The sequence below is a fragment of the Plecotus auritus genome, assembly GCF_963455305.1.
Source record: "Plecotus auritus genome assembly, chromosome: 1".
NCBI lineage: Eukaryota > Metazoa > Chordata > Mammalia > Chiroptera > Vespertilionidae > Plecotus > Plecotus auritus.
The window spans coordinates 138,841,874-138,868,886 of NC_137770.1; positions in this window are offsets into that span (position 1 = coordinate 138,841,874).

Sequence of the window (27,013 nt, forward strand, 5' to 3'; positions counted from 1 at the left end):
CAAAATTTTCAATAGCTAATATTTGGAAACAACCTACATGCCCATCAGCAGATGAGCTGATTAGAAAACCATGGTACATCTACACAATGGAATACTATGCTGCTATAAAAAAGAAGGAATTCTCACCATTTGCAGCAGCATGGATGGAACTGGAGGGCATTATGCTAAGTGAACTAAGCTAGGCAGTGAAAGAAAAATACCACATGATCTCACTCATTTATGAATAATAAAGAACATTATAACCTGATGAACGAAAAGATAGATACAGAGGCAGAGAAGCATGGAACAGACTGTCAAATTACAGCAGGAAGGCTGGGGAGTATTGTGGTGGGAGGGGTGGGGGAAAGAGATCAACTGAAGGACTTGTATGCATGCATATAAGCATGACCAATGTACATAAGACACTGGGGGTGTGGGGTTAGGTCATTTGCCTGGGGGTAGAGGAGGCTGGGGGAAGGTCAATGGGGAAAAAAAGGAGACATATGTACTACTATTTGTAACACTTTAAACAATAAAATAAAATTTAAAAATTTAAAAAAAATAAAAATAAAATTCTGCAACATCAGAATAGCATTCAGTAACAAAAAGACACCTGAGAGTTAAATAAAAAACCATTTAGTGGACAAATGAATAACTGAATTTTGACATTAAATTTGAAAATTTTGTTTAAAAGGACACAGAAATAAACCAGGGACAACTCTCATATATTATGAGCACCTACTAGGTCAAATGATATTTAGTCTTTGTGTTTTCTATAACTTTCAAAGCCAATTTATACAAGTCCTTTGAAAAAAGTCCAATATGTTTAAAGTATCCTCATAAAAGTCAGATTGCACAATGAACTAGGTGCCACATCTGGGTAGCACACTGGCATTTTGGTTATTATGAAATATTTTATACTTTTATTATAATTTGTTGAGTCCTGAGTTGGGCTATTTGAATATCTCTATAATAAAGAGGAAGGGTGTAACAACCGATCATGACCAAAGGCTCACCATCATGATGACCCAGTGCTGACTGCTATGGCTGCAGGCCCAGTGACCCAGCAGTGACTGCTGAGGGGGCTTTGAATCAGGCCCGGAAAGAGACCTGAAGAGAGAAGCAGGGGCTAATCTGTAGTGTCTGAGGCAGCTTTTGACCAGCACTTGCCTCTCTCTTTCCCTCAGAGCCTGGCCAGCAGCCCTGCCTGCATTTCTCTTGCAGCCTCCACCGGACTGCTGATCAGCCCTGCCTTTCTGATCAGGCCCGGTTGATAGGCCCAGAGACACTGACTGGCATAGAAACTGACCAATTAGAACCAAATTGGCCATTAGAGGAGGGCAGTTGGGGGCAAGATCAGGCTGGCAGGGGAGGGCAGTTAGGGGAAACCAAGCTGGCAAGGGAAGGGCAGTTGGGGGTGATCAGGCAGGCAGGCAGGTGAGTGGTTAGGAGCCAGCAGTCCCAGATTGCAAAAGGGATGTCCGATTGGAGAGGGTGCAGGCTGGGCTGAGGGAACCACCCACTCCGTGCATGAATTTAGTGCACCGGGCCACTAGTTTATTACGACTATCTTTTGACTAATGGCAACAGAGCATCTTGTTCTAAAGAAAGTAGTGTCTTTACAATTATCCAACAAACAGAAGGGAACATCTTGTTCTAATAAAATCAACATAACTCATTCTGTTTTCACTTCTGAGGAAGGAGGTTAGTAAAAGTGAGACCCAGTTGGTATTATAGTAAATTACCCTATGCTTCTTAACAGACATTGCCTTTCTGATATCTGTACTATGGGTAGATATCCTTAAAACACAATCTCATTGGGACTGTTGCACACTGGCTCAGTGATATAGCTCCTATTGTTTGCCATTTGTTTGTGGTACTAGGAAAGTATTGTAGATTTCCCAATTTTAATTACTTTTCAGTAAGACAAAACACTATGTGTTACAACTATTCATTTAATAAATGTAATCCATATACTGCAAAAACTAAAGGTACATTTTTAGAAAAAGTCCAATTTGTTATAATGTGAATATAATAGAAACATACAATATCCTAACTTAACATCTTTTATCTTGTTTACATAAAGATATCACATGGGATTTTAGGGGTTAGGACTAAATAAATGAACTTCTTTTCAAATAATATTGCACCAGATTTTAAGTTACTTATAATTAACATTTTTAATCATACTTACTCCTATTCTATTAAGAAAGAAATTAAAGAAACCTACACATACAATTTATACATCGTTTGATATTTTGTCACTACTCTTTCATTATTAAAGCTTCCTTACTCCTACTTCATCTATGGTAGGAGCACCAAGAGTAATTCACTATCAGATGTCTTACCAAAAAGGCTACTTTCCAATGTTTGGGTTCTTCCTTCTTCATATTCAGAAGTTAGTTGTTGCTTCCTGTGTACAATAAATGGGGATAAGTGATATTACTGCCTTAATATGAATGTAAAAATATTTCCCAAGTATAGTAAATTCTTAGGATATTTCAGATAATATCAGAGCTAATATTAAAACTTTAATTAGACCATTCACTTTAAATTTATAAGTTCTAAAAACTTTTTAGGAACCATGAAATTTTTAAAATGAATGTAAATAGTCATGATTTGAGTGCAGTACAGTTCAGTTAATTAAATACAGTCAGCTTCACATAATGGCCAGTGTCTTGAACTCAGACATCCTAGTTCTATAACCAACAGCTATTTGTTCTCAAACAAGTGAATTTCTTCGGCTCAAGGTCCTCCGCTACAAAGTAAGAAACTTAGTGCTTCATTTTAGAAGGTTATTAGAAGGATTAAATGAAATAACACAGAAAAAAAAATCCTCAGAGATACATGAATTTTATTTACGAAACTATTTTGAAATCCCCAAATAAGCCACAATGTGCTTTTTTTCATAGTTCCTAACATTCAAATGTTGAAATTTTCAGAAAATGTTATTATGTTGGGTTATTACCTGTTTTTTTTCCTTGAGTTTTATAATTCAGGGTATCTCATTTATTATATAACTTGCAACTAAATTTATGTAAAAATGTATTTCCTCATGAAGTCAGATAAACCAATGATCCCTTAATTTTTCAGCGAATCATACCAAGGGCAAAAAGAAACCTAATCAGAGTCTGGACCTGCCTGTACTACCCGTACGCCTTCAATACCTACTCATACTGTCAACCAGCAGATCTTTATGAGAATTGTGCTTAATCTCCCTCTCTACCCCCATTGGCTTGGAAGATAGAATCCTACTGGTCACACTTGGATACTGATAAGTAATGGATGGGGCCTTTGCAATTGTTTTGAACAATAACCTATTTTTTAATTGGAGGTTTCTGCCTTTCATGTGAGGCATAATTTAAAATATTTTGAAACCTAAGGTAAATTCACTTAGGAAAGTTTCCTTCTTATGACAAACAGATCACTTGAGGGGCCAACCTCAATTATGGAATCTCAGGCAGGTTGCTACACACTACTCTGGGAATCGCAACATGGGAACTTCCACTATCTGAACAAAGATGCCCTATAGGATTTAAAGTGAACCTGGGGTACAGTACTGGTAACAAAGGAGAAAGGAATGTTGGTCTTTTCCTGAAGCTTTATTTGAACGTCTCTGACAGCTTAGAATGGGTCCAACTAACACGTGCAAGCAGAAAAATACAAACAAGAAACTCAAAGGTAAGTAGTCCAGAAAACTCTAGGCAAAGAAGTAAGCACCATATAGTCTTTCCAGTGTGTGTGTGTGTGTGTGTGTGTGTGTGTGTGTGTTTGGGGGAGACTTTGAGTTGCTAAAGCTAGTAGCCCCAGCTACCAATACCAATATAAGATCGTGTTAATTGGAATAGTGGCTGAGCATAACAGGATATGTATGTAAACTAATAAAAATCTGTGACCCTCAAATCCAAGAGAATCAACATGAAGACTCAGAAATCTGGATCAGCAAGGCCAACCCAGAAGCAAAGATCAATCATGACTACAGGACCAGTTTCAGTGGCAAGTCTGCAGCAATAAGATCAAAGAAAATAACAGAAAGATTAGAATGTCCTCTTTTTACCTCTGCATCTGACTTGTGAAAGAAACTGTCTCCCTTGGACTTAGGGAGTCCTTTATATTCCTGAGGAATTCAAGGGGAAGAGTATAGGTGATAACTTCCAGAAAACACAGATTTTTCTACTAAAGGGAACACTTCAAGATCCCACATAATGAATTAGAAAAATCAGAGATGAGACTTTACTTGTAATCACATGCATAGAGGTTCTATTTGGAATGAAATGGATAAAGATCTTTAAAGTTCTGAGAGAAAAAAATCTGGCACATTGCTCATCCCAACTAGTTGAACCTTTGCTTGGTTTCTGGCTGAAGACGACACTAACCCACTGCCTGAACTAAACTATGAAATCTCACCTGGTACATAAAAAGGAAGAGTGAAACTGTTTTAAACCTCACTTTAGTCATAAACACCATTTTAAAACAAACACAAATTAGCACCACTGACAAAAGCACATTCTTCAATAGTCCACCAACAGTTATCTTGAGAAAAGACATCAGTACCTTGCTAAAGAAGAAACCTGACTGTATATGTGGACTCATCATTTCTAGCAAGCATGAGGGCTGTGCATAGAACACAGAGACCACTTCTCCCTCAGCATATTCAATACAGCTAGTTATTTCAAAAGCTAATTTGGTATACTCCCCAGGTTAATGCCCTGTTTGTCTACCTAGAGTTGACCAATTACATGCTGAAGTGTACATCTTTGTGGGTTACCTCAAAGGCTAAAATGAAGTGACAAAATGGATGCCTCTTGTCCCACTTGTATATTGCCAATTTAAACTCTAACAGATAAGAAACTACGCTGAGGTCACGAGTCTGAGGTAGGACAAGATTTAATGAAGAATCTCAACTTGGCCAGGATGATAAACATGGTTCATGTACTAAAGGTTGTTTTGATTAATTGCTGGGCTTCCTTAAACTCTTGAAATACTAGATGCCTTTGATTCTGAATATAGATAAATGGAGAACCCTAGAACTTTCAGAAGTAGAAAAAAAATAACACAATGAAAGAAACAACAAAAAAAGCAGAGAAGAAGTAAAATCAATAAAAGTCATGGAAGAGGGAAAAAAAGGACTAGGAAAAAAGAGAAAAAAAAATTCACACAAGTAGGCAAAGGTACCAGCCTGAAAAGAAACCAAACTGGACAGTCAATAATAGAGAAATCAATTAGAAATATCCGCTAAATACACACTGGATTAAATTAACATACCATGTCTACACATAGATATTCTATACTTAGAGATAAATAATTCATTTCAAGAAGAATATATATAATTTTACCTAAAAACGCTTGCCTGATTAAGCCTTGGTTAGGTCAAACCTTTGGTTCTGTGGGCATAGCTAACTGAAATGGACCCTTAAAGGTTTGGTGAGAAGAACAAGGTCCTATTTACCACTACAATTGTCAAGGATCGTAAGATAAATGCTTGGACTAACTTGGCCTCTCAGAAAAACTTCAAATCAGAGTTAACACACAATCAGATTTCACTGAGTTCATCTGATTCTCATATGTATCTCCATGCCAGTGGTACACAGGAACTTATCAGTGTACATTGAGGGAAAACAGAGTAGATTAAGGAACCAAGCTAGTTGACAGTCAAATCATGAGTCAGCAACTTGTTAACTATGGAACCATGGGTCAATGCATCCACCTCCATGTACCACAGTTGCCTCATTAATAAAAAATTGGCTAAATAGCATACCTGCTTTGTAGAGCTATTATGATGACTATATTACACAGGTTCATTACATAAAAGAGGGCCTATTCCACAGTAGAACACTCTAGAAATTGTGCATTCTTTTCTCAGCAATATATAATTTTTAAAAATCCATAAAATCTTACCTGTTTAAAGGGCCTTCTATAGAGATCTCATCCTCTATTAAAGAAAAAATTAAAATACATTTCAAAACCATAATTTAAAAATGCAGGAATTTAAAAGTACCCGACTAATGTTTTTTTGGGAAAAATTCCTTTGGGACCACACCTGAAGACTATACTAGAGTGAATATTAATCATAGTGTTGGTAGGCTATTAAAACATTGAGAACATTTACTTTCTCTTTTTAAATACACCAAATGCAAGAAGAAAAAAAAAAGAATGGGATCTATCAAAATTTGATACCTACCTTTAAAGTGCTATGTACAACAAACATAATCCTAACCAAACCACCTCAGACAGACAGAAAATGGTATTGTTAGTGCAAAAAGAATCATAGAGTAACAATGTCAAAGGGAAATAGCATGAGTTTTCGGGACTCCCTCCATTTAGAGCGGTTGGAAGACAGTACACTTATTTTGTCCTAACACGTACAGTTTATCCAGCTCTTCAGTGAGGCCTCACAAGTTTCGGATGAAACAATGCATCACACCGAAGCTTGGCTGATAGGCTCTACATTTTGCAGCACAGCAAAACATAGGAACAAAACTCTTTCTGCCCCGTTTCCAATTGCAAAATAAGTAGGAGAGACCTTGGGATTCCAATTGTATAAAGTAGAACTACTTGAGATTGTCTCCTTTCATTGTGAAAGTCTCTCTGGGCCCACCTCATAGAGCAGGATGGTCCAACCAGTGAGTGCTCTGCAGGAGTGTGTGAGGTCATTTTTCTCACCCTCCCCATTAGGTGGCAAATGCCTAGAGAAATCATTCTCCTTGAATATATATGGCAAGTGTCATCAGAGCCTAAGCTGATAAACAACAGCAAGCCACAAAGGACAAAGAACATCTTGGATAAATACATCCCATTACCTTGGAATTTTAATTTTTTAAACACTCAAAAGATACCTACGGTATGATGCCAACTATACAACATTCAGGAAAAGGCAAAACCATCGCTGGTACCAGTGTTTAGGGAGAAGGGATGGATGAATAAGCAGAGCATAGAGGACTTTTAAGGGCGTGAAAAGATTGTATACAATACTGTAATGGGGGACACGTGTCATCATACATTGTCAAAACCCATAGAATATACAACACCAAGAATGAACCTTAACGTAAACCATGGACTTTTGTTGATATGCCTCTCTGTTGCAGGATGTAAAAATGAGTGAAGCTGTTTGTGTAGGGGACGTGGAGTTTATGGGAACTCTCTGTACTTTCCACTCAATGTTGCTATGAACCTAAAACTCACCAAAAAACTAAGGATTATGAATTTTTCTTTAAAAATAAGTATCTGCTGAAACTGCTATTAATATATATCAACATATTAATGCTATTTTCAAGACATAGTCACTTTAGAAATTAACATAAAAATCCAAGTATCAGAATATGGGCATTAAGAGACATAGAATCATCAAACAGACCTTCCAACTACAGAGGAAAGACTAGAAAGGGTAAAGGGGAGGCCTAAGAGATGAATCAGAGGACTTGTATGCATGCATATAAACATAACCAATGGACACAGACAATAGGGGGGTGAGGGCATGTGATGGGGGCAGGAGCAGTCAGGGAGAGGTCAATGGGGTGAAAAGGAAACATATGTAATATTTTCAAAAATAAAGAATTGAATAAAAAGAATGTGGGTATTATCCCTACAATAAAGTGAAGCATATGGAAAGACATAAATAATGCCAATAATATTAATTGTGTAGTAGTGTAAGAAAATAACTGATAAATATGGTTGAATATCTTGCTTTATAATTACAAATGAAGATTTAGTGCAATATAAATAAAAACTGAATTATCCATGCAATTAAAAGATGCTTTTTATTCTAATTTTAAGTCAGAAGTTGTCATTCAGATTTTATCTAAAAATTATCTGGAAACATTAATTGGATAATAAGGAAAGTTTATAATTGCCTGATACTGCACTAGTAATTTATGTACAAATATCTATTAAATACTCACCAAGAGTAATAAAAGTAACTAGCATTAAAAGCAATTATGGATGATGCAACTGAAACCAGTGCCATGTTATATTACAATATTCCTTGCTTTAAAAATAAATTTTTATGTGAACACCAAAAATTCAGTCACGGCTATAACTGCTGTGCATATAATTTTCATGCAGCAGGCCAAAGACTCCTATCCTTAGAAAGTGCTGCTTAAATGGCTGTTCTTCAGTTGGTGTCTGAAAACCTGAATCTGGGGAGGTTTCCACCTTTCCCTAACTGAGAAGAGTGGCCCTGGTGCCTAAACACTTTGTACAACCGATGGGGTTCGTGCTAAACACTTGCTTTCCTTCTGGGAATCTAGAAGTTAGGTACAGGCTATGGGGAAGGTGCCCATGTGACTAGCATGGCACTGAGTCTAACAAGACTGGTAGATGACATTGTTTCACGTGTGTTGTCAGAATTTGACACTGGAGTAACTAAGCACCTACTGCTAACTCCTCAGGGAGAGGACTTTTGAAAGCTTTTGCCTCGTGTCCTCCACCATTTGTCACACACACCTTTTCTCTTTGGGAATTTTACTTTGGCCTTTTAATGTAATGAATCTCAGGTTTGAACACAACTATATGATGAATCCTGTACATTTTTCTAGTGAACAAGCAAACCTAGGTGTGGGTGTAGGAACCTCTAACAAAATTGTATTATGTGAAATTGTTATTATTTGGGTTGATATGTTATACATGATTACAGTCAGAAGCTGATTTCACAGAATACCTGTCTTTGATTTTGTTTTGGCTTGTGCTGATTTTGAAGATTCCTGTAGATCTGTAGCTATTGGAATAAAGGCAGGAAAGGGATAAATGAAACAACGATGTCAGAAAATAATATGAAACAAGAAACAATTCTATTTACTCAGAATTCTAATGATTGACGACAGGTTCTATAGAATGAATGTTCCAATAAAGAAAATGAAAACATCTCACAGACAATTCTCTCCAACTAAACAGGATTGGATTCTTTTACAATAACTATAGAAAAACAAAAATGATCACATATACCAAAATAGTGTTCTACTGATTACAAAGTTCTATTTATTTGTCCCTAATGTTTTTGTTTGTTTGTTTGTTTTGTTTTTGTTTTTACTTTTTATTAAACTAAAATCATGGCTCACTATTAAAGGCAGTTCTTGACAGGACAAGTCAAAAAGTCAAAAAAATTGTACTCAAAATGTAGATATCCATGGATATTCTATCAAACTCAACATGTATGGCCTCGCCAGCATGGCTGAGAGACTGAGTGCCAACCTGTGAACCAGAAGGTCAAGGTTGGATTCCCTGTCAGGGCTCATGCCTGGCGTGCAGGCTCAATCCCCAGTACAAGGCATACAGTAGGCAGCCGACCAATGATTCCCTCTCATCATTGATGTTTCTATCTCTCTCTCCCTCTCCCTTCCTCTGAAATCAAAAATATATATATATTTTTTAAAAACAACATGTATGTAAAAGTACTGGTCTTTCCTCTTGAACGGTGGCTCTTTCCTGCTCATCTGACAAAGTCCTATTCTTCATGTGCAATCTAAATGCCAGTGCACTGACTGGAAGCCTATGAATCACCGTAGATTTCTCTCTCCCTGATAACTCTATTTGCAATCATCAACACAATCATATGAACTAAACCTCTACTCCCTCTGCTTTTTTTTTACTCCTGTCAACTGCCCTAGTCAAACATGAGCTCTTAGCAGATGGCTCTCACATGGGGGAAAATACCAACAATTATTATTGTTCCTTCTTAAATTATTAAGGTTTTGAAAACAAGACCAATAAAAAAAGACATAGACCTAGAAAAACTCCAACATTTTAAATGGAATAATTGAGCTTCCTGACTCATTTCAGCATGGATGGGTGGAAACTTCATAATGGACTGATGCTATTCCAAGGAGGCAAGAGCTTTGTTAGTCTCCCAGTCTCCTTAAGTGGTTTCCTTCAACAAACGAGGGCCCACAGGCCAAATACAAGCTGCCGTCTGATTTTGTAAATAAAGTCTCACTGGGACACAGCTGTGCCTGTTCACTTGCAGATTCTCTAGGACTGCCCTCACACTACAATGGCAGACGAGTAGATATGGCAGACCACATGGACTAAAATCAGGCCCTTTACAAGGAAAAATTTGCTATCCCTTCTTGATACCACAACCAGAGGGCCCTAATCAAATGTAATCTTGTTACTCTTCTGTTCAAAACCCAATGCATCCCTGCAGTAAGTATTGCTGGCTCCCTACCTCAGTCTTCATTCTTGCTGGAGAAACACATCTCTATTTGGACATTTACTGTCCTGATACACAAAGAAGTTGGTGTCTCCCCAGCTACAAAAAGGGAAATGATTATACTAAGCTCATCACAGTACCTAGTTTACCAATAACTGGTTTAGGAAGGGGCATGTGATGTAACTCAGGCCTATAAAACTTTAAAGGGAGTCAGCTGAAAGTCTGTCTCTTTTCTCCCTATTTAAAAGAAATGTATAGGCCAGGCCAGTGTGGCTCCATGGATTGAGAGTTGTTTCCTGCACCAGGAGGTCACTGGTTCAATTCCCAGTCAGGGCACAGGCCCGGGTTGCAGGCTGGATCCCCAGCAGGGGCAGCAGGAAGCAGCCTATCGATATGATGTTTCTCTCACACTGATGTTTCTATCATACTCTCCCTTTCCTTTCCTCTCTCAATAAAAATAAATAAAAACATATATTTTTTAAAAAATTACAGGAGAAAAAATGGCGGTGGAATAGATGGATGTGTCCTGAGGCTTGTCCCAGAGCAAATAGAGGGAGCAGCTGAAACGAGTGGAATCCAGCCCTAACTGGTGAAGGAGGCGCAGCTGGTGAGACAGTTTGTAGCCGGGAAGGGCAGAGATCCCCCCGATAAAGGTAAAATCAAAGATCTAGGCAGTAGAATCTGCCGGACCTCTGTGCCCAGAAGGTCAGGGAGAAACTACAGGGCACCAAGGCGCGTCCCTGAGGGCAGGCAATGCGTCTGACTGAAAAACAAACAAACAAAAAAAGGGTCCACGGGACTGCGGGAGGTAGTGGATTTTAGACCTTGGAGTCTGGATTTGGGATCTGAGCTCAAAGGCAGCCCTATAGAGCTGCTGGACCGCGCAGTGCCCGCAAGAGAGGAACTTGCAGAGACGCAGTCCCTCCTCGTGCTGGGACCTGCGCCTTTCTCCACTGAACCTAGTTCGCAGAACCTTTCGGATACAGACACTTACCTGTGACTGAGGTGCAGAAGAAGGGGTGGAGTTGTGGAATCTGGGGAGAGTGGGCAGCGGACGGTCCAGGAGAGGGGGTAGCAAGTCTGGTGCTGAGTCAGATCTAAGCCCAGGTCCCCATTTTCTCCTGAGAGAAAGCCCCTCCCTCCAGTCTCCAGGCAACCAATATAGCCACAACCAAATCCCACCCTGAATAACACCATGGAATCTGAATACTCCCTTAGGCCATAGGATCTGCCCTAAAGGGAAATCTTTAGAAGCTAGGCACCTCAATTACATGGCTACACTGCCAGGGCCCTTCAGAGTGCTTCAGTGTGCCTCGCTGGCAAACTTACTGTGGGGTGCTCCTGTGAGCCGCCACTGGGAGTAAGCACTTATCCACCACAGGTGCAGCAGCAAAAGCTGAGTCTGTCCACCCCATAACTACAGAACTCTGGGCACCAGAGTCACGCTTTTCCAGAGTGCAGGCCCCCTGAGCCACATCACCCCAACAGACAGTTCCTTGGTGCCATTGTGAATCCCCACTGGGCACGCATGATTTCAATTAAGGGTGCAAGACAGCAAAAATTGGGATACTCCCCTCCATGGCTGCTGACTTCTAGACACCGCAGTTGTGCCTCTCAAGCTCGTAGGCCTACATCAAGAGAACCCAAATAGCTCAAGTAGGGAGCTACACTAGATTACTAAGCCCAGGAGAACAGAGAAATTACACCAGTAGCACCATCACCAAAAGAACCTGGGTAGCAAAGCAATTGGATCTACAATTAAAACATTAGCGGAAAACATGGGGAGACAAAAAATCAATCCCCAAAGGAAAGAAAAAGAGGAATCACCAGAAAGGGAGTTAAATGAAATTGAGGCTAGCAGCTTAACAGAGAAAGAATTCAGAGTAATGGTTATAGGGATGTTTAAACAGCTGGATGACAAATACACACAACTCAATGAGGACTATAAGGAGCTGAATGAGAATGTCACTAAACATGAAAAGAAACCAAGAAGAGATGAAGAACGACATAGCTGCAATAAAGAACACATTGGAAGGCTTAAACAATAAACTAGAAGAAGCTGAGGACCACATCAGCGAATTAGAAGAGAAGATAGGAAAAAACACACAAACACAGCAGAAACTGGAAAGAAGATTTAAAAAGCAAGAAGAAAGCCTAAAGAAGCTTTGGGACAACACAAAACGAAAAAATATTCGAATAATAGGGATACCAGAAGGAGAGGAAGAGAAGCATGGAATAGAAAACCTGTTTGAAGAAATAATGACTGAAAACTTCCCTGATGTTGGCAAGAAAAAAACTATGCAAGTCCAAGAAGTCCATAGAGTCCCAAACAAGTTGGACCCCAAAAGACCGACACCAAGACACATCATAATTAAATTGGTAAACACTAAGGACAAAGTAAGAATCTTAAAGGCTGACTGAGAGAGGCAGAAAGTTACCTACAAGGGCTCTCCTATTAGAATATCAACTGATTCATCAACAGAAACACACCAGGCCAAAAGGGAATATAATGAAATATACAAAGTGATGCAAAGCAAGGGTCTGAATCCAAGAATACTACACCCAGCAAGGCTATCATTCAAAATTGAAGGTGGAATCAAGAGCTTCACAGATAAAAAAGGGCTAAGAGAGTTTATCACTACCAAGCCAGCAATGCAAGAAATGCTAAAGGGACTGCTGTAAAAAGAAGAAGGAGAAAGGCAAAAAGAAACACAAACACTAAGGAAAAATATGACAACAAACATGTACTTGTCAATAATAACATTAAACGTAAATGGATTAAATGCACCAATCAAAAGACATAGGGTAGCTGAATGGATAAGAAAACATGACCCATATATTTGCTGTCTACAAGAGACCCACCTCAGAGCAAAGGATTCACACAGACTGAGAGTGAACGGATGGAAAAACATCTTTCAGGCAAATGGAAATGGGGAAAAAGCTGGGGTTGCAATACTTATATCTGATAAAATAGACCTGTAAGTAAAGGCCATAACAAGAGATAAGGAAGGCCACTACAGAATACTAAAGGGAGCAATTCAACAAGAAGATATAACTCTGGTAAACATATATGCACCCAATGCAGGAGCACACAAATACATAAAAAAAAAAAACTCCTGGAAGATATCAAGGGAGAGATTGACAACAATACAATCATAGTAGGAGACTTTAATACACCACTGACATCTCTAGACAAAAAATCAGCAAAAAAAAACCAAAACAGCAATTCTAAATGACACACTAGATCAAATGCACCTAATTGACATCTTCAGAGCATTTCACCCCATAGCCATGGAATATACGTTCTTCTCAAGTGCACATGGGACATTTTCAAAAATAGACCACATATTGGGTCACAAGCAAAGTTTCCCCAAATTCAAAAAAAATTGAAATCATATCAAACATTTTCTCAGACCACAATGGCATAATATTAGAAATAAACTACAATAAAAACATTCCAAAAAATTCAAACACTTGGAAGCTGAATAGCATGCTATTAAACAATGATTGGGTGATCAACAAGATCAAAGAAGAAATTAAAAACATCCTGGAAACTAATGACAATAAAAACAAAACAATGCAAATGCTATGGGAAACAATGAAAGCAGTCCTGAGAGGGAAGTTTATAGCTCTACAGGCCTACCTCAAAAAATAAGAAAAAATGGTAATAAATCATCTAACTCAACAACTCAATGAATTAGAAAGAGAGCAACAAGAAAAGCCCACAGTGAGCAGAAGGAAGGACATAATAAAGATCAGAGGAGAAATGAATGACATAGAGACCAAAAAAAAAAAAAAAAAAAAATACAAAAGATCAACAAAACCAAGAGCTGGTTCTTCAAACGGATAAACAAGATTGATGAACCCCTAGCCAGGCTCACCAAGAAGCAAAGAGAGGGGACCCAAATAAACAAAATCAGAAATGAAAGAGGTGAAATAACAAGAGACCCCATAGAAATAAAAAGGATTGTTAAAAAATACTATGAACAACTCTATTCTAACAAAATACACAACCTGGAGGAAATGGACACATTCCTAAAAAAATACAACCTTCCAAAATTCACTCAGGAAGATTCTAAAAATCTCAATAGGCTGATAACTATGGAAGAAATTGAAGCAGTCATCAAAAAGCTTCCAGCAAACAAAAGCCCGGGGCCAGACGGCTTCACAGGGGAGTTTTACCAAACATTCAAGGTAGAACTAAAACCTATCCTCCTCAGACTATTTCATAAAATTCAAGAGGAAGGAACACTTCCAAGCTCCTTCTATGAAGCCAGCATCACCCTAATGCCAAAACCAGATAAAGATAACACAATGAAATGGAATTACAGGCCAATATCCCTCATGAATATAGATGCAAAAATCCTCAACAAAATTCTAGCAAATAGGATCCAGCAGTACATCAGAAAGATCATACACCATTACCAAGTAGGATTTATCCCAGGGATGCAAGGATGGTACAATATTCGTAAATCAATAAACGTGATACATCACGTAAACATATTGAGAGATAAAATCCACATAGTCATATCAATTGATGCAGAAAAAACATTTGTCAAAATACAACACATTTTTTTGATAAAAACTCTCAGCAAGGTGGGAATAGAAGGATCATACCTGAACATAATAAAAGCCATATATGACAAACCAACAGACAACATGATACTCAATGGGCAAAAACTAAAACCATTTCCCCTAAGAACAGGAACAAGACAGGGATGCCCACTCTCACCACTCCTGTTCAATATAGTGCTGGAAGTACTAGCCATTGCGATCAGACAAGAAGAAATAAAAGGCATCCAAATTGGAAAAGAAGAAGTAAAACTGTCCTTATTCGCAGATGACATGATACTGTACATAGAAAACCCTAAAAGACTCCATTAGAAAATTACTAGACTTAATAAATGAATTCAGCAATGTAGCAGGATACAAAAATAACGCAAAGAAATCTATGGCATTTCTATACACCAATGATGAACTTACAGAAAGAGAGACTAAAAAAGCAATCCCATTTACCATCGCCCCCCAAAAATTAAGATACCTAGGAATAAACTTAACTAAGGAGATAAAAGACTTATACATGGAAAACTGCAGGACACTAAAAAAAGAGATAGAGGAAGACATTAACAGATGGAAGAACATACCATGTTCATGGATTGGTAGAATCAACATCATCAAAATGTCCATACTACCCAAAGCAATCTATAAATTCAATGCACTTCCCATTAAAATACCAACAATACGACATATTTCACAGACCTAGAAGGAACTTTCCAAAAATTTATCTGGAATAAAAAAAGACCCCGAATAGCTGCAGCAATCCTGAGAAAGAAGAACAAAGTAGGTGGGATCTCAATACCAGATATCAAGCTGTATTACAAAGCCACTGTTCTTAAAACAGCCTGGTACTAGCACAAGAACAGACATATTGATCAGTGGAATAGAATAGAGAACCCAGAAATTGACCCAAATCACTATGCTCAATTAATATTTGACAAAGGAGGCACAAACATACAATGGAATCAAGACAGTCTCTTCAACAAATGGTGTTGGGAAAATTGGACAGATGCATGCAAAAAAATGAAGCTAGATCACCAACTTACACCATACACAAAAATAAACTCAAAATGGATAAAGGCCTTAAACATAAGACGGGAAACCATAAAAATACTAGAGGAATCCACAGGCAGAAAAATCTGAGACATATGCCAAAGGAACTCCTTCACTGATACTGCCCCTAGGGCAATGGAAACTAAAGAGAAAATAAACAAAAGGGACTACATGGAAATATAAAGCTTTTGCACAGCAAAGGAAACCATCAATAAAACAACAAGAAAGCCCACTGCATGGGAGAACATATTTGCCAATGATATCAACGATAAGGGCTTAATCTCCAACATTTACAGAGAACTCACACAACTTAACAAAAAGAAGATAAACAAGCCGAAACCGGTTTGGCTCAGTGGATAGAGCGTCGGCCTGCGGACTGAAGGGTCCCGGGTTCGATTCCGGTCAAGGGCATGTACCTTGGTTGGGGGCACATCCCCAGTGGGAGGTGTGCAGGAGGCAGCTGATCAATGTTTCTCTCTCATCGATGTTTCTAACTCTCTATCCTTCTCCCTTCCTCTCTGTAAAATATCAATAAAAAATATATTTAAAAAAAAAGAAGATAAAAAACCCAATCAGAAAATGGGCAACTGATGTAAATAGACACTTTTTGAAAGAAGACAGAAGGAAGGCCAAGAGACATATGAAAACCTGCTCAAAGTCAATAATCATCAGAGAGATGCAAATCAAAACAACAATGCTGTATCATCTTACACATGTCAGAAGGGCTATCATCAACAAATCAATAAACAACAAGTGTTGTCGAGGATGTGGAGAAAAAGGAACTCTTTTGCACTGCTGGTGGGAATGCAGAATGGTGCAGCCACTGTGGAGAACACTATGGAGTTTCCTCAAATAACTAAAAATATAACTCCCATTTGACCCAGGGATCCCACTTCTAGGAATATATCCCAAGAAACTAGAAACACCAATCAGAAAGGATATATGCACCCCTATGTTCATAGCAGCACAATTCACCATAGCTAAGATTTGGAAACAGCCTAAATGCCCATCAGCAGATGAGTGGATTAAAAAAACTGTGGTATATCTACACAATGGAATACTACACTGCAGTAAAAAAGGAGTTCCTACCATTTGCAACAATATGGAGGGAGATGGAGAGTATTATGCTAAGTGAAATAAGCCAGGCAGAGAAAGATAAATACCACATGATCTCACTCACTTGTGGAATATAATGAATGGCATAGACTGATGAACAAGAACAGATCCGGAGACTGAGAAACGTCGATGAGCACGTCATACCTCAGGGAAGGTAGGGGAGGGTGGGGGTAAGGTGGAGAGATCAACCAAGGGACTTGTGTGCATGCATATGAGCCTAATCAATGGACACAGACAGCAAGGGGGTGGGGCATAAGTGGGGGGTGGGGGGTTCTGAGGGAATAAGGACATATGTAAAAAATAAAAATTAAAAAAAATTATAAAAAATAAAATATTAAATCTAATCCACACTAGTGGTCACCATAACCTTAAGAGAAAATGTTTCATGTGATAAGGATTTTTAAATGAAACTCTCTGTAGCCCGAAAATTATTTTGGAAGGAAACAAAGAGAAGTTTCCTTCAAAAGTCGTAAGGATTGTAATTGAAAGTCAATATATTTGGCCTCTTGAACTAAAGTAAGTAATTTGTGTTTTTGCCTCCCTGACAAAGTTTATATAAAGTTACAAAAAGAAACTGACAGCCAGTTTGAAATTGAATTGCCATGGCCTAGAGCAAAGAATATCCTTACATGATATTATTCTACAATGTCATTATAATTTTAGATATTTTACAACAGCATATTGTACCATTATCCCAAACAAACTTACAAACTAATTCTTGGAATGTTTGGCAGCAATTTAAAAAAAAAGGGACATGAAAGGATTTAATCCCTTTCAGAAGGAATTAAGGCACTGGGAAGGCACTTGAGCATTCTATATTGGCCCCTCTTGCCTTTTGTGCCAAGAGGGACCCTCTTCTCACAATCCAATTGCCCTCAGCTGTTGCCTGAGCTTTCTGTTCATGCTGAGCTTGAAGCCTCGTGGTGACTGGTACCATGGATCTTTCTCTCGCCCAATCATGTGAGCTGGGCCCTCCCTGGAGAAGAAACCTGAGTTCTCCGAGATATGTGATCAGTGCTGGGGCCCCGCCAGCAGGCCAGGGGATCCCAAGGCAAGTGCTTGGCATGGAGGCCATGGGGGCATAGGCTACCAAGGAGACAGAACTAAACCTCACATCACCCTGCTTGGCCCCAGAGGATGACTGGTTAGCCAGAGTTGGGTAAGATTCCTCAGGGAAGGAACAACCTAAGACAGGCACAGTCGCAGAGGGGCCATCAGGAGAGAACTTGGGGGTCAACAAAGGTGGGGCACAGACCCTCACCCCCCCAACCTTGCAGGGGCCTGAACCCTCACCCCATCTGAGGGAGGTCTCCTGCCCCCATGGCTGCTTTGCTTCCCACGCCCAGCTCAGATTGGGACACAGGTGACAGACAGTGACTAGGCCCAGCTCAGATTGGAACCCAGGTAACAGACAGAGACTTGGCTGACAGCAGCTGCCCTATATCTAAATCCAGCCTAGCACCAGGAATGCTCAGGGCCTACTCAAGAATGCAAATAATCCCTTCCACTAATATTTACAGGGTAAACTAAGATTGCTGGTAGACTATTAAATTTGACAGTAAAATGATAATCAAGTTTTCAGATTAATTTAAATAGGCTAATTGAAATAAGTGAATATTCAAGAAAATTTAATTGTACTGGACAAAAAGCTGTTCCTAAAGTAGTAACTAAAATTTCTATTGGTAGTTCATTTCATGGTAAAATTCCTGAACATGCAAAGAACCTAAAGCAGTCATATTTTTGTCAAAAATTTAAAATTTAAAGTTATCAAGACTGCATTATAAAATTTACAAAAGCCTCTATTAATTAAAAAAAAGGGGGGGGGATAGTAGGGTAATACCATGTAAGAAAAAATATCCTATAAGTAAATTACATCTAGAAAATTTTTACTTTATAAAATTAATTTTCATTTGTAATGCTAACTGCAAGACACCCATGAAAAACACACATGGTGTGTAAATAAGACAAAGGAAAATCGTTTGGGCAAAAATAAAAAGGATCCCAAATCAACTATATAGAAAAGATTCCTTTATTAACTTTTGGTCGAGAATATGTTTGTATATTTTCAGAAAACAACTCCAAGACCATGTGGATTCCTGCAACAGAGAGGAATTGACAGGTCTGCTCCAACCACGAAGACAAGAGGAGAAACAGTCCAGAGATGGAAGACGCTGATGACACCTTGCCACACTAGCAGTCAGCAGCTGTGCATCGCAGCAGGTTGCCTAGGACCAAACCAGAGAGAGTCGGACCTGCATTGCCACCATGTGCCCACCATCCAGATATCATAGCTGACATGTACACATAAGAAACTGTTTGACATTGAAACGGGGACTCAGAACTGTTGGACATTGAAATTGGGACTCAAATATTTTTTGTTATTATCTGTTTATTTCTAGTCTGCAGAGGCAAGATTTCTTAAAGGAAAGATATGGGAAAAAAATAGATACAGAGGCAAAGAAGCATTGAACAGACTGTCAAACTACAGCGTGAAGGCAGGGGAGGTTGAGGGGGGGCTGTAAGAGATCAACCGAAGGACTTGTACGCAGGCATATAAGCATAACCAATGGATACAAGACACTAGGGGGGGAGGGGGCGGGCAGGTAAAGGCATGTACTGGGGGGTAGGGGAGGTGGGGGGAGGTCAATGGGGGGAAGAAGAGACATATGTATTACTATTTGTAATACTTTAAACAATAAAAAAAAATTACAGGAAACACATAACTCAACATCACTAATTAGGAATATACAAATGAAAGCCATAATGAAGTACCAGCTCACTCCTCTCAGAATGGCTGTCGCCAAAATATAAATGGAAAACAAGTGTTGGCGAGGATGTGGAGAAAAGAGAAAGCCTAGTGCACTGTTCATGTGATTGTAAATTGGTACAGTCACGGTGGAAAGTAGCATGGAGCTATCTCAAAAAAATTGGAAATAGAACTGCCATTCCACGTCTGAGTGTTTATTGTAGAGAAAAATAAACACAAATTTGAAAAGATATTTGCACCCCTATGTTCACTGTAGCATTATTTCCAACTAGAGCCCTGGTACACAAAATTTGTACTTGGGGGCGGGGTCCCCTCACCCAGCCTGCACCCTCTCCAATCCAGTACCCCTTGGGGGATATCCAACTGCCAGTTTAGGCCCAATTGTGGGGATCGGGCCTAAACTGGCAGTCAGACATCCATCTCACAATCCTGGACCACTGGCTCTTAATCGCTTACCTGCCTGCCTGCCCGGTCGCCCTTAACTGCCCGCCCCCGCATCAGCCTGATTACCCCTCACTGCCTCGGCATGCCTGCCTGCCCCCCCTGCTGGCCTGGTCGCCCCTAATGCCCACCCCTGCCGGCATGGTCACCCCCAACCACCCCCCTGCTTGCCTGGTCACACCCAACTGCCACCCCTGCTGGCCTAATCGCCCCACGCAGCCTGCTGTTCAATCGTTCGGTCATCCCGCACTAACCTGCCTGCTGGCCTGGTCATAGGCAGCCATTTTGTGAGAGCGTGAGGGTTAATTTTCATATTATCTCTTTATTATATAGGATAGCCAGGATATGGAAGCAACCTAGGTGTCTTGCCATAGATGAATGAATAAAGAACATGTTGCATGTACGTGTATATATGCAGAAAAATATTTCTCAGACATAAGTAAGAATGGAATCTTGCCATTTATGGCAACAATGATAGACCAAGAAGGTGTTATGCTAAGTTAAATCAGATAGAGAAAGTCAAATAATATATTATCTCACTCACATGTACAATCTAAAACACCAGAAACAGAACCTGTAGCTACAGAGAATAAACTGATGGTTGCCAGAGGATAGTGAGTTGAGGACTTGGACGAAATAAAAGTATATGAATAGGAAGTGCAACCTTCCAGTTATAACATATATAAGCCACAGGGATCTAGTGTACAGCACAGGGAACGTGTCAAAGTTGCAATAATTTTGCACAGTAAGATGGTTACTAGGCTTATCATTGTGAACACATCATCAGAAATGTAAATGTCAAATTACTCGGTCGTATACCTGAATGTAATATATTGTGTGCCAACTATATTTTAACAAAAAAATTGTAAAAGAAAAAAGATCGAGTCCTTTCTGTGGTACTAACGACTCTCATAAGCCTGCCTTAGCTACATAGTCACCTCATTCCCAACCATTCCCCTAACCCACACTGGGCCCCATCAAAAGAGTACTGCTCATAAATCCCTCAAAGCTCATGTGTACACCTTAGCCCTGGCTCTGCTGCTCCTGCTGCTAAACGTGTAATCTCTATAAATATTCCTCCTGCCAAACATCACCATCTGCCTCTTTACCTGGCAAACTTATTTGTGGTCTGCACCCTTACTTTAATACACGCCCAGCAATGCAGACTGGTGCAGCCACTGTGGAGAACAGTATGGGGTTCCCGCAAAAAATTAAAAATAGAACTCCCATTTGACCCAGTGATCCCACTTCTAGGAATACATCCCAAGAAACTAGAAACACCAATCAGAAAGGATATATGCACCCCTGTGTTCATAGCAGCACAATTTACCACAGCAAAGGTTTGGAAACAGCCTAAGTGCCCATCAGTAGATGAGTGCATTACAAAACTGTGGTACATCTACACAATGCAGTAAAAAAGAAGGAACTCTTATCATTTGCATCAGCATGTGTGGAATTGGAGAGCATTATGCTAAGTGAAATAAGGCAGTCAGAGCAAGATAAAGATCACATGATCTCTCTCATTTGTGGAATATAATGAACAACATAAACTAATAAACAAAAACTGATACAGAGACAAAGAAGCATCAATCAGAACGTCAAACCTCAGAGGGAAGGTAGGGGAGGGTGGGAGCAAGGGGGAGAGATCAAGCAAAGGACTCCTATATATGCATGTAAGCCTAAGCAATGGACACAGACACCTGGAGTGAGGGCATGAGTGGGGGCTGGAGGGGCAATGGGGGGGATAAGGACACATATGGAATACCTTAATCAATAAAGAAAAAAAAAACACGCACACACATTATTTTTGAAAGTTTTAAAAGAATTCATTAGAAAGATGAGGAGAGACAGGGAGAGAGACAGAATATTGGTTCCACTTACTTATGCATTCTGGTGAGATTCTGGTATGTGCCCTGACCAGGCAGCAGCAGCACAACCTTGGCTTATCAGGGACAACGCTTTAAGCAACTAAACTATCTGGCCAAGGCCTCACACACATTTCAAAAACTCAGATTCTCATCATGGACTTAAAGAGGCTGGCACACACTACACGCCAATACAAAGGAATAAACAAGGATAATTATAAGCTCCTAGTGTGCTCTGGCACCTAGTAGTAGCACTGAATAAAGTAATGCAAATAATAGAAATGACAATGATACTAACAAGCTCTTAGAGGGCAAGGACTGTTTTTTTGAACTTTTCCATTCTGCAACATCAGAATAACACTTAGCACCTAAAAGACACCTGAGAGTTAAATAGCAGACCATTAAGTGGACAAATGATTGACTTCTTTTTGACGTTTTCTTTGCAATATTTGTTTTAAAAAACCACATAAATAAAGCAGGGGACAACTCTCTCATATTATGCACACCTTCAAGGTCAAAACGCTATTCCATCCTTGTATTTCCTATAACTTGCAAAACCAACCTACACAAGTCCTCTGATAAAGGTCCACTAAGTCCAAGGTGTCCTCATGCAGTTCCAATTGCACAACGAACTAGGTGCCACATCTGGGTAGCACACTGGCATTTTTGTTATTGTGAAACACCCTTGTACTTTTATTATCATTTCCTGAGTCCCAGGTTGGGCTCTTTGAATATTTATTATGATTACCTTCTGGCCAATGGCAACAGAGCATCGTGTTCTAAAGAAATTACAGTGTCCTGACAATTATCCAACTAATGAAGTCAACGTATCTCATTCTGTTTTGACTTCTGAGCAATGAAGTTGATAATAGTGAGACCTTGTTGGTATACTATGTCAAATCTGCCATGCTTCTCAGCAGGCATTGCCTTCCTGACTTCAGTACTCTGGGTAGAAATCTTTAAGAGACAATCTCTTTGGGACTGTTGCACTCTGGCTTAGTGCTGTAGCTCTTATGGTTTGCCATTGTTTGTGGTTCCAGGAAGGTATTGCTGAGTTCCTAGTTTTAGTTACTTTTTTAGTGAGACATATCACTGTGTAATACCAAGTATTCATTTACTAAATATAATTCATTAGACATAAAAACTAAAGCTAGGATCCATTTTTAGAACAAGTCCAATTTGTTATCATGTGAATATAGTAGAAACACACAACATCTTAAATTAATATATTTTTTCTTTTTTACATAAAGATATCATATGAGACACTTTAGAGATCAGGACTAAATAAATGAACTTCTTTTCAAATAATATTGCCCCAGATTTAAATTACCTGTGATTAACATTTTTAATCATACTGAATACTATTCTATCGAGAAAGAGATTAAGAAAACATACACGCTACTTACACATTGTTGGTATTTTTTCACTACTCTTTAATTATCAAAACTTCCTTACTCTTACTTCATTTATGGTAGGTGCACCAAGAGTAATTCACTATCAGAAGTCTTACCAAGATTGCTACTTTCAGATTTTGGGGGTTTCTTTCCTTCTTTATATTCGGAAATTAATTGTTGCTCGCTGTATACAAAAAAAAAAAAAAAAAGATGATAAAGAATATGAAAATATTCTCCAAATATAGTAAATTCTAAGAATACTTCAGATAATATCAGAGCTGATGTTAATTATACCAAATGCTTCAAGTTTGTAAGTTCTACAAACTTTATGAAGCATGAAAATTGTTTTTAAAAAAGAATGTGAAATAGTCATGTTTGAGGGAAGTATAGTTCAGTGAATTAATTAGAGTTAGCTTGACATAATGGCAAATGTCTTGAACTCAGACATCTTAGTTCTCTAACCAACAGCTATTTGTTCTCAAAAAAGTCACTTTCTTTGACTCAAGGTCCTCCACTAGAAAATAAAAGAAATTTACTGCCTTATTTTAGAAGATTGTTAGAAGGATTAAGTGAGATAATACAGCAAAAAGAAATGCTCAGAGGAGCAGTAAGCAAAGAAAAAAATCTGTTCATGAATTATTGTTATTGAAACCATTTTAGAATCCCAAATATATCCCAATGTGGGATTTTCATACTTCCCAACATTCAAATGTTGCAGTTTTTAGAAAATGTTATTACTTTGGGTTATATCTGTTCATTCTTTGTGATTTGTAATTCAGGGTATCTCAGTTAATATATAACTTGCTACTAAATGTATGTACAAATACATTTCCTCATGAAGTCAGATAAACCAATGCTCCCTTGTTTTTGCAGCAAAACCTACCAATAGCAGAAAGAAAACTAGTAGAAGCCAGGACCTGGCCTGGGCTAGTACTACCCCTTCTCTACCTACTCACACTGTCAACAAGCAGATCTTTATGTGAATGATGCTTCATCTCCTTGTCCACTCCCACTGGCTTGGGAGATAGAATCCAGCTGGTCACACATGGACACTGATGAGTCATGGATGGGGCCTTAACAATTGTAAGGATCAATAATCTATTTTTGAATCAGAGCTTTCTGCCTTCCATGTGAGGCGTAATTTAAAATCAACCAAAAGACTTGTACGCATGCATATAAGCATAACCCATGGGCAGTGACAGCAGGGGGTGAGGGCATGTATGGGAGTGGGGTGGGGGGTAGTGGGGGGATATGGACACATATGCATACCTTAATCAATAAAAAATTAAATAATCATATTTAGTTTTTAACTTCTGAAAAAATATTTTGAAACCTGAGGTAAATTCAAGTCACTTAGGAAAATTTCATTGTTATAGCAAAGAGATCCCTTGAGGGGCCAATGTCAATTATGGAATCTCAGGCAAGTTGGTGCCCACCACCATGGGGAAAGTGACTTGGGACCTTCCACTACCTAAACAAAGATGCTGTACAGATTTAAAGTGAACAGATCTGGTAACAAAGGAGAAAGGAAAGTCTGGTCTTTCCTGCAGCATTATTTGAACCTCTGTGACAGCTTAGAATAGTTCCAAGTAATACCTGCAAGCAGAAAGATACAAACAAGAAGTTCCGAGGGTAACTAGTCCACAAAGGTTTGGGTTAAGGCGTGAGCTCCGCATAGACTTTCCAGTGTATGTGTGTGCGTGTGTGTGCGCACGGGGCGCATATGCTGAGGATAATAGCATATGTATGTAAACTAATAAAAAACTGTGATTTTTAAGTCCAAAAGAATCAACATGAAGACCCAGGAATCTGAATCAGCAAGGCTCACCAGGGAGCAAAGATCAATCACGACTATAAGACCAGTTTCAATGGCAATTCTGCAGCAATAGGATCAAAGGGGGGAAAAGAAAAATTAGAATGTCTTTAAAAAAAAAAAAAAAAAAAAAAGCAAAACTCTCCAGATGACTTGTGAGAGAAGATTGCCTCCCTTGGACTTATGGGATCCTTTATGTTCCTGAAGAATTCAAGGGGGAGGGGATAGGAGATAGCCTCCAGAAAATACAGGTTTTTCTGCTGAAGTGAACCCTTCAAGACCCCAAATAACTAGTTAGAAAACTCAGAGATGAGACTTATCTGTAACCCCATGCACAGAGGTTCTACTGGGAATGCAAAGGCTAAAGGTCTTAAAAGTTCTGAGATAAAGAATCTGGCCATTTGCTCCTCCTAACTAGGCAAGCCTTTGCTTTGTTTCTGGCTGAAGACACACACTAATTCACTGCCATTCCCAAACTGCCTGAACCAAACTATGAAATCTCACCTGGTACATAAAAAGGAACAGTGAAACTATTTTAAACCTCAGTTTAGTAATAACTAGCATTTTAAATCAAACACAAGTTAAAACCACTCACAAAAGCTATTCTTCGGCAGTCCACCCACAGTTATCCTGAGAAAAGACATCAGTACCTTGCTGAAGAAGAATCCTGACTGTATTTGCGGACTCATCATTTCCAGCAAGCTTGAGGGCTGTGCGTATAACACAGAGATCACTTCCCCCTCAGCATCCTCAATTGCAGCTGATGATTTCAACCGCTAATTTGGTATACTCCTCACGTTAATATGCTATATGTGTGTCTAGAGTTGACCATTTACCTGCTGAAGTGTTCAACTTTTTAAGTTACCTCCAAGGCTAAAATGAAGGGACAAGAAGGATGCCTCTTGCCCCTCTTGGGTATAGCTCATTTAAAGTCCTCTAACAGATAAGAAACTATGCTATGGTCACTTGTCTGAAGTAGGGGAAGATTTCAATGAAGATGCACCACTTGGCCAGGATGTTAAACACGGTTGAAGTACTAAAGGTTCTTTTGATTAATTAATTGACAGGCTTCCTTAATCTCCTGAAATTCTATGTGCCTTTGATTCTGTCTATAGAGAAATGGAGAACCCTGGAGCTGGCAGAAAGGGAAAAAATAGCACAGTGAAAGAGACACTAAAGAAAGAAGAGAAAGTAAAAAAAATAAATAAATAAATCAAGAAAAGTCATGGAAGAGGGAAAAGGACTCTAGGAAGAAAAAGATAAAACTTCACACAACTAGGCAAAGGCACCAGCCTAAAAGGAAACCAGACTGGAAAGTGAGTAAATAGAGACATCAATTAGAAATATCCTCTAAATACACCCTGAGTTTAATTAACATAACATGGTTTATACATAGATACTTTTTACTTACAGATAAATAATTCCTCTCAGGAAGAATAGATATCCTTTTACCTAACAACGCTTGCTTGATTAGGCCTAGCTTAGGTACAATCTTTGGTTCTGTGGCCATGGCTAACTGAGATGGGCCCTAAAAGGTTTGTGGGGAAGAACAAGCTTCCATTTACCACTAAGATAAATGCTTGGACTAGCTGAGCCTCTTAGAAAAAAACACTAAATCGGAGTTCCCAGACAATGTGATTTCACTGTCTGAGTTGATCTGATTCTCTTTTGTATCTTCCTGCCATTTGTACACAGGAACTTATCAGTTTACTTGAGGCCCAGTGCACAAAATTCGTGCATGGGGGGAGGCTCCCTCAACCCAGCATGCCTCCTCTCACAGTCCAGGAGCCCTCAGGGGATGTCCTCCCCTGTGGGAGGCAACAGGGATGATGAGGGGAAGGCACTGCCCCCATCACCCTGCTGCTGCTGCCACTGCTGGCTACT